The sequence below is a fragment of the Pan paniscus genome, chromosome 1 (assembly GCF_029289425.2).
Source record: "Pan paniscus chromosome 1, NHGRI_mPanPan1-v2.0_pri, whole genome shotgun sequence".
Lineage (NCBI taxonomy): Eukaryota > Metazoa > Chordata > Mammalia > Primates > Hominidae > Pan > Pan paniscus.
Genome location: NC_073249.2, coordinates 89,457,680 through 89,466,179, shown reverse-complemented (window position 1 = coordinate 89,466,179; position 8,500 = coordinate 89,457,680). Strand labels below are relative to the sequence as shown.

At 41.1% G+C, this 8,500-nt stretch overlaps 1 non-coding gene across 1 annotated transcript; it reads right to left on the bottom strand.

Annotated features, from left to right (window-relative positions):
* Positions 1-7,183: 7,183 nt before the first annotated feature.
* LOC112438235 (U4 spliceosomal RNA) lies at positions 7,184-7,325 on the bottom strand. Its single transcript, XR_003026694.1, has one exon. It is a non-coding gene; the product is annotated as a U4 spliceosomal RNA (small nuclear RNA).
* Between the last annotated feature and the right edge of the window lie 1,175 nt (positions 7,326-8,500).

Here is an 8,500-nt window from a genome sequence, read left to right as displayed (position 1 = left end):
TTTTGCTGTGCAGGAGCTCTTTAGTTTAATTAGATCCCATTTGTCTATTTTGGCTTTCGTTGCCATTGCTTTTGATGTTTTAGTCATGAAGTCTTTGCCCATGCCTATGTCCTGAATGGTATTGCCTAGGTTTTCTTCCGGGGTTTTTATGGTTTTAGGTCTAACATTTAAGTCTTTAATCCACCTTGAATTAATTTTTGTATAAGGTGTAAGGAAGGGACCCAATTTCAGCATTCTACATATGGCTAGCCAGTTTTCCCAGCACCATTTACTAAATAGGGAATCCTTACGCCATTTCTTGTTTTTGTCAGGTTTGTTAAAGATCAGATGGCTGTAGATGTGTGGTGTTATTTCTGAGGCCTCTGTTCTGTTCCATTGGTCTAGATCTCTGTTTTGGTGCCAGTACCATGCTGTTTTGGTTACTATAGCCTTGTAGTATAGTTTGAAGTCAGGTAGTATGATGCCTCCAGCTTTGTTCTTTTTGCTTAGGATTGCCTTGGCAATACGGGCTCTTTTTTGGTTCCATATGAACTTTAAAGTAGTTTTTTCCAATTCTGTGAAGAAAGTAATCTGTAGCTTGATGGGGATGGCATTGATTCTATAAATTACCTTGGGCAGTATGGCCATTTTCACGATATTGATTCTTCCTATCCATGAGCATGGAATGTTCTTCTATTTGTTTGTGTCCTCTTTTATTTCATTAAGCAGTGCTTTGTAGTTCTCTTTGAAGAGGTCCCTCACATCCCTTGTAAGTTGGATTCCTGGGTATTTTATTCTCTTTGAAGCAATTGTGAATGGAAGTTCACTCATGATTTGGCTCTCTTGTTTGTCTGTTATTGGTGTATAGGAATGCTTGTGATTTTTGCACATTGATTTTGTATCCTGAGACTTTGCTGAAGTTGCTTATCAGCTTAAGGAGATTTTGGGCTGAGACGATGGGGTTTTCTAAATATACAATCATGTCATCTGCAAACAGAGGCAATTTGACTTTCTCTTTCCCTAATTGAATATCTTTATTTCTTTCTCTTGCCTGATTGCCCGGGCCAGAACTTCCAACACTATGTTGAATAGGAGTGGAGAGAGAGGGCATCCTTGTCTTGTGCGGGTTTTCAAAGGGAATGCTTCAAGTTTTTGCCCATTCAGTATGATATTGGCTGTGGGTTTATCATAAATAGCTCTTATTATTTTGAGATATATTCCATCAATACCTAGTTTATTGAGAGCTTTTAGCATGAAGGGCTATTGAATTTTGTTGAAGGCCTTTTCTGCATCTATTGAGATAATCATGTGATTTTTGTCATTGGTTCTGTTTATGTGATGGATTACATTTATTGACTTGCATATGTTGAACCCGCCTTTCATCCCAGGGATGAAGCCGACTTGATCGTGGTGGATAAGCTTTTTGATGTGCTGCTGGATTCGGTTTGCCAGTATTTTACTGAGTATTTTTGCATCCATGTTCATCAGGGATATTGGTCTAAAATTATCTTTTTTGGTTGTGTGTCTGCCAGGCTTTGGTATCAGGATAATGTTGGCCTCATAAAATGAGTTAGGGAGGATTCCCTCTTTTTCTATTGATTGGAATAGTTTCAGAAGGAATGGTACCAGTTCCTCTTTGTATCTCTGGTAGAATTTGGCTGTGAATCCATCTGGTCCTGGACTTTTTTGTTGGTAGGCTATTAATTATTGCCTCAATTTCAGAGCCTGTTATTGGCCTATTCAGATATTCAACTTCTTCCTGGTTTAGTCTTGGGAGGGTGTATGTGTCCAGGAATGTATCCATTTCTTCTAGATTTTCTAGTTTATTTGCATGGAAGTGTTTATAGTATTCTCTGATGGTAGTTTGTATTTCTGTGGGATCAGTGGTCATATCCCCTTTAACATTTTTTATTGCATCTATTTGATTCTTCTCTCTTTTCTTCTTTAGTAGTCTTGCTAGTGGTCCATGTATTTTGTTGATCTATTAAAAAAACCAGCTCCTGGATTCATTTATTTTTTGAAGGGTTTTTTGTGTCTCTATCTCCTTCAGTTCTGCTCTGATCTTAGTTATTTCTTGCCTTCTGCTAGCTTTTGAATTTGTTTGCTCTTGCTTCTCTAGTTCTTTTAATTGTGATGTTAGGGTGTCGATTTTAGATCTTTCCTGCTTTCTCTTGTGGGCATTTAGTGCTATAAATTTCCCTCTACACACTGCTTTACATGTGTCCCAGAGATTCTGTTACATTGTGTCTTTGTTCTCATTGGTTTCAAAGAACATCTTTATTTCTGCCTTCATTTCATTATTTACCCAGTAGTCATTCAGGAGCAGGTTGTTCAGTTTCCATGTCATTGCGTGGTTTTGAGTGAGTTTCTTAATCCTGAGTTCTAATTTGATTGCACTGTGGTCTGAGAGACAGGTTGTTGTGATTTCTGTTCTTTTACATTTGTTGAGGAGTGCTTTACTTCCAATTATGTGGTCAATTTTAGAATAAGTGTGATGTGGTGCTGAAAAAAATGTACATTCTTTTGATTTGGGGTGGAGAGTTCTGTAGATGTGTATTAGGTCCACTTGGTGCAGAGCTGAGTTCAAGTCCTGGATATCCTTGTTAACCTTCTGTCTGGTTGATCTGTCTAATATTGACAGTGGGGTGTTAAATTCTCCCACTATTATAGTGTTGGAGTTTAAGTCTCATTGTAGGTCTTTAAGGACTTGCTTTATGAATCTGGGTGCTCCTGTATTGGTGCATATATATTTAGGATAGTTAGCTCTTCTTGTTGAATTGATTCTTTACCATTATATAATGGCCTTCTTTGTCTCTTTTGATCTTTGTTGGTTTAAAGTTTGTTTTATCAAAGACGAGGATTGCAACCCCTGTTTTTTTTTTTCTTTCCATTTGCTTGGTGAATCTTACTCCATCCCTTTATTTTGAGCCTATGTGTGTCTCTGCACGTGAGATGGGTTTCCTGAATACAGCACATTGATGGGTCTTGACTCTTTATCCAATTTGACAGTCTGTGTCTTTTAATTCGGGTATTTAGCCCATTTACATTTAAGGTTAATATTGTTATGTGTGAATTTGATCCTGTCATTATGATGTTAGCTGGTTATTTTGCCTGTTAATTGATGCAGTTTCTTCATAGCGTTGATGGTCTTTACAATTTGGCATGTTTTTGTAGTGGCTGGTACTGGTTGTTCCTTTCCATGTTTAGTGCTTCCTTCAGGAGCCCTTGTGGTGACAGAATCTCTCAGCATTTGCTTGTCCGTAGAGGATTTTTTTTTTTTTTTTGAGATGGAGTCTCGCTCTGTTGCCCAGGCTGGAATGCAGTGGCATGATCTGGGCTCACTGCAAGCTCTGCCTCCTGGGTTCACGCCATTCTCCTGCCTCAGCCTCCCGAGTAGCTGGGACTACAGGTGCCCACCACCATGCCTGGTTAATTTTTTGTATTTTTAGTAGAGACGGGGTTTCACCGTGTTAGCTGGGATAGTCTTGATCTCCAGACCTCGTGATCCGCCCGCCTCAGCCTCCAAAAGTGCTAGGATTACAGGCGTGAGCCACCGCACCTGGCCCTGTAAAGGATTTTATTTCTCCTTCACTTGTGAAGCTTAGTTTGGCTGGATATGAAATTCTGGGTTGAAAATTCTTTTCTTTAAGGATGTTGAATATTGGCCCGCACTGTCTTCTGGTTTGTATGGTTTCTGCCAAAAGATCTGCTGTAGTCCGATGGGCTTCCCTTAGTGGGTAACCCGAACTTTCTCTCTGGCTGCCCTTAACATTTTTTCCTTTATTTTCAACCTTTGTGAATACGACAATTACGTGTCTTGGTGTTGCTCTTCTTGAGGAGTATCTTTGTGGTGTTCTCTGTATTTCCTGAATTTGGATGTTGGCCTGCCTTGCTAGGTTGGGGAAGTTCTCCTGGATAATATCCTGAAGAGTGTTTTGCACCTTGGTTCCACTCTCCCCGTCACTTTCAGGTATAGCAATCAAACTTAGATTTGGTTTTTCACATAGTCCCATATTTCTTGGAGGGTTTGGTCATTTCTTTTTACTCTTTTTTCTCTAACTTTGTCTTCTCGCTTTATTTCATTAATTTGATCTTCAATCACTGATACCCTTTCTTCCACTTGATCAAATTGGCTACTGAAGCTTGTGCATGCATCGCAAAGTTCTCGTGCCATTGTTTTCAGCTCCATCAGGTCATTTAAGGTCTTCTCTACACAGTTTATTCTAGTTAGCCATTCGCCTAACCTTTTTTCAAGGTTTTTAGCTTCCTTGCAATGGGTTAGAACATGCTCCCTTAGCTCGGAGAAGTTTGTTATTACTGACCTTCTGAAGCCTACTTCTGTCAACTCGTCAAAGTCATTTTCCATCCAGCTTTGTTCCATTGCTGGTGAGGAGCTGTGATCCTTTGGAGGAGAAGAGGCACTCTAGTTTTTAGAATTTTCAGCTTTTCTGCTCTGATTTCTCCCCATCTTTGTGGTTTTATCTACCTTTGGTCTTTGATGTTGGTGACCGACAAATGGGGTTTTGGTGTGGATGTTCTTTTTGTTGATGTTGATGCCATTCCTTTCTGTTTGTTAGTTTTCTTTCTAACATTCAGGTTCCTCAGCTGCAGGTGTGTTGGAGTTTGCTGGAGATCCACTCTAGACCCTGTTTGCCTAGGTATCACCAGCGGAGGCTGCAGAACAGCAAATATTGCAGAACAGCAAATATTGCTGCCTGATCCTTCCTCTGGAAGCTTCATCCCAGAGGGGCACCTGCCTGTATAAGGTGTCTGTTGGCCCCAACTGGGAGGTGTCTCCCAGTTAGGCTACACAGGGGTCAGGGACCCACTTGAGGAGCCAGTCTGTCTGTTCTTGGAGCTCAAATGCTGTACTGGGAGAACCACTACTCTCTTCAGAGCTGTCAGACAGGGACATCTAAGTCTGCAGAAGTTTCTGCTGCCTTTTGTTCAGGTATGCCCTGCCTACAGAGGTGAGGTCTGTAGAGGCAGTAGGCCTTGCTGAGCTGTGTTGGGCTCTGCCCATTTCAAGCTTCCAGGCCACTTTGTTTACCTACTGAAGCCTCAGCAATGGCAGACACCCCTCCCTCCTCCAGGCTGCTGCCTTGCAGGTCAATCTCAGACTGCTGCGCTAGCAGTGAGCAAGGTTCTGTGGGCATGGGACTCGCTGAGCCAGGCACAGCCGAGAATTTTCTGGTCTGCCGGTTGCTAAGACCTTGGGAAAAGTGCAGTATTTGGGCAGGAGTGTCCCATTTTTCCAGGTACAGTCTGTCACAGCTTCCCTTGGCAAGGAAAGGGAAATCCCCAAACCCCTTGCACTCCCAGGTGAGGCGATGCCCCTCCCTGCTTTGGCTTGCCCTCCGTGCGTGGCACCCACTGTACAACCAGTCCCAATGAGATGAACCAGGTACCTCAGTTGGAAATGCAGAAATCAGCCATCTTCTTCATCGATCACCCTGGGAGCTGCAGACTGGAGCTCTTCCTATTTGGCCATCTTGGAATGGACTCCAACCTTCTTTAATTTTTTTGAGCAATATTTTATAGTTTTCAGTGCATAGGACTTGCACATCTTTGGCTGGATTTATCTCTCAGTATTTTACACTTTTTGGTGTCACTGTAAATGGTGTTTTAAATTTAATCTTTTGAGTGTTCATTGCTAGTGTTATGGATTGAATTGACCCCTCCTTCCAAGAGATACATTGAAGTCCTAACCCCTGGTACCTGTGACTGTGACTTTGTTTGGAAATAGAGGTCTTTGCAGATGCAATTCATTAAGATGAGGTAATGGAGTGAGATGGGCCCTTAATCCAATATGGTTGGTGTCTTTTAAGAAGAGGGAAATTTGGACATAGACACACAGGGTGGGAAGATGACGCAGAGATCCAGAGAGAGAATCCAGCCAAATGACAATGGAGGCAGAGAAAGGAGTGATTAATTTACAAACCAAGGAATGCCCTGGACTGTCAGAAAACACCAGGAGCTAGAAGAAGCAAGGAAGGACTCTCTCCTAGATCCTTCAGAGAAAGCATGGCCCTGCCAACACCTTGATGTCAGATTTCTATCCCCCATCACCTTGGTAATGAGTGTTTATCATTTTTAAGTTCTGGTATCATTTCAAGTCCTCTCCTCTAGTTACTTTGAAATATACATAATATTGTTGCTAAGTATAGTCACCCAAGTCTGCTATCAAACATTAGAACTTATTTCTTCTATCTAACTATATGTTTGTATACATAATCAACCTGTCTTCATCCTTTCCTTCCCCTCCACCCTTTCCAGTCTCTGGTATTTTATTTGGAGATTTTCTAGATATCTTTCTATTATTGATATTTACTTTAATACCATTGCAGCCAGGGAATATATTTTATATAATCTGATTCTTTTAAAATTGATCACTACTTATTTTATGGCTATCTTGGCAAATGTTCCATGTGCAATGTTCTTGAAAAAAATTCTGCTGTTGGATGGAATGTTCTATAATCAATTAGTCAAATTAGTTGATACTGTCGGTCAAATCTTTTATATCTTTACTGATTTTCTATTTGTTCTATCAATTATTAAGGTATGGGTATGGATATTACTGATTATCATTGTGGATTTGTCAATTTATCCTTGTAGTTCTATTGGTTTTTGCTTCATGATATATATATATATGTACACACACACACACACACACACATATATACACACAAACATATATACATACACAGAGAGAGAGAGATAAAGAGAGAGTCTTACTCTGTCACCCAGGCTGGAGTGCAGTGGCGCAATCATGGCTTACTGCAGCTTTCACCTCCCCAGGCTCAGGTGATCCTCCCAGGTAGCTGGGACTACAGGTGTGAGCCACCATGCCCAGCTAATTTTTTGTATTTGTATTTTTATTTTTTTCTGAAACTGAGTCTCACTCTGTTGCCCAAGCTGGAGTGCAGTGGCATGATCTCAGCTCACCACAACTTCCACCTCCTGGGTTCAAGCGATTCTCATGCCTCAGCCTCCACCTCCTGAGTAGTTGCAACTGCAGGTACATGCCACTACGCCTAATTTTTGTATTTTTAGTAGAGACAGGGTTTCACCATGTTGCCCAGGCTGGTCTTGCACTGCTGGGCTCAAGTGATCCACCCACCTTGGCCTCCCAAAAGTGCTGAGATTATAGGTGTGAGCCACTATGACTAGCCCAGCTGTTTTTTTTTTTTTTCCCCAAATTCAGTCTTTGTATAGACTGTCAAAAATTGTCAGTGCTGACTATGTTGCAAGTCATCACAGTGGGGTATTGGGAAAATTTTTCAATTAGCTATAGTCATGCCTCAGATAAACCTCATTGGCTATGATACTTGCCATTGTGCAAAGCTTCTTCACGTACTTTGAATCTCTGTTATTGGGTACATAAGTGTTTAGAGTTATTATGTCTTCTTGATGAATTGACCTCTTTATCATTATGAAATGATTCTTTTTTATCCCGGGCAATATTCTTTGCTCTGAAATCTACATTATTAGTATTAGTATAGCCATTCCAACTTTATTTTGATTAGCATTAACATGGTACATTTTTTCTATCCCTTTAGCTTTAACCTATTTTTGTCTATATTTAAAAGGATTTCTTTTAGGCAGTATACAGTTAGATATTGCTTTTATAATCTAATCTGACAAATTATGCTTTTTAATTGGAGTATGTATGTATGTATGTATGTATGTATGTATGTATTTTGAGACTGAGTCTCACTCCGTCACCCAGGCTGGAGTGCAGTGGTACGATCTTGGCTTACTGCAACCCCCGCCTCCTGGGTTCAAGTGAGTCTCCTGCCTCAGCATCCCAAGTAGCTGGGATTACAGGTGCACCCCACCACGCCTGACTAATTTTTGTATTTTTAGTAGAGAGAGGGTTTCACCGTGTTGGCCAGGCTGATCTCGAACTCCTGACCTCAACTGATCTGCCCTCCTTGGCCTCCCAGAGTGCTGGGATTACAGGCATGAGCCACTATGCCTGGCCTTTAATTGGAGTATTTAGACCATTTATATTTAATGTGATTACGGATATAGCCTGGTTTAACTTTTTGTCTTGTTATTTGTTATCTATCTGTACCATCTATCCTTTGTTTCTTCTTGCCTCTTTTTCTCAGGAACATAAATAACTGAAATTCAAAATAGTGAATATGGCCGAGCATGGTGGTTCATACCTGTAATACTAATACTTGGGGAGGCCAAGGCAGGTGGATCAGTTGAGGTCAGGAGTTGGAGGCCAGCCTGGGCAACATGGCAAAACCCTGTCTCTCCAAAAAATACAAAAGTTAGCTGGGCATGGTGGCAGGTCCCAACTACTTGGGAGACTGAGGTGGGATGATCAGCTGAGCCTGGGGAGGTTGAGGCTGCAGTGAGCCAAGATCATGCCACTGCCCTCCAGCCTGGGCAACACAGCAAGACCCTGTCTCAAAAAAAAAAAAAAAAGACAAAATAGTGAATATGGTGGGAGAGATTCAGAGAAAGATTTGGGACTTTATAGTAGAGAGATATTAAGTCAAATTGATGA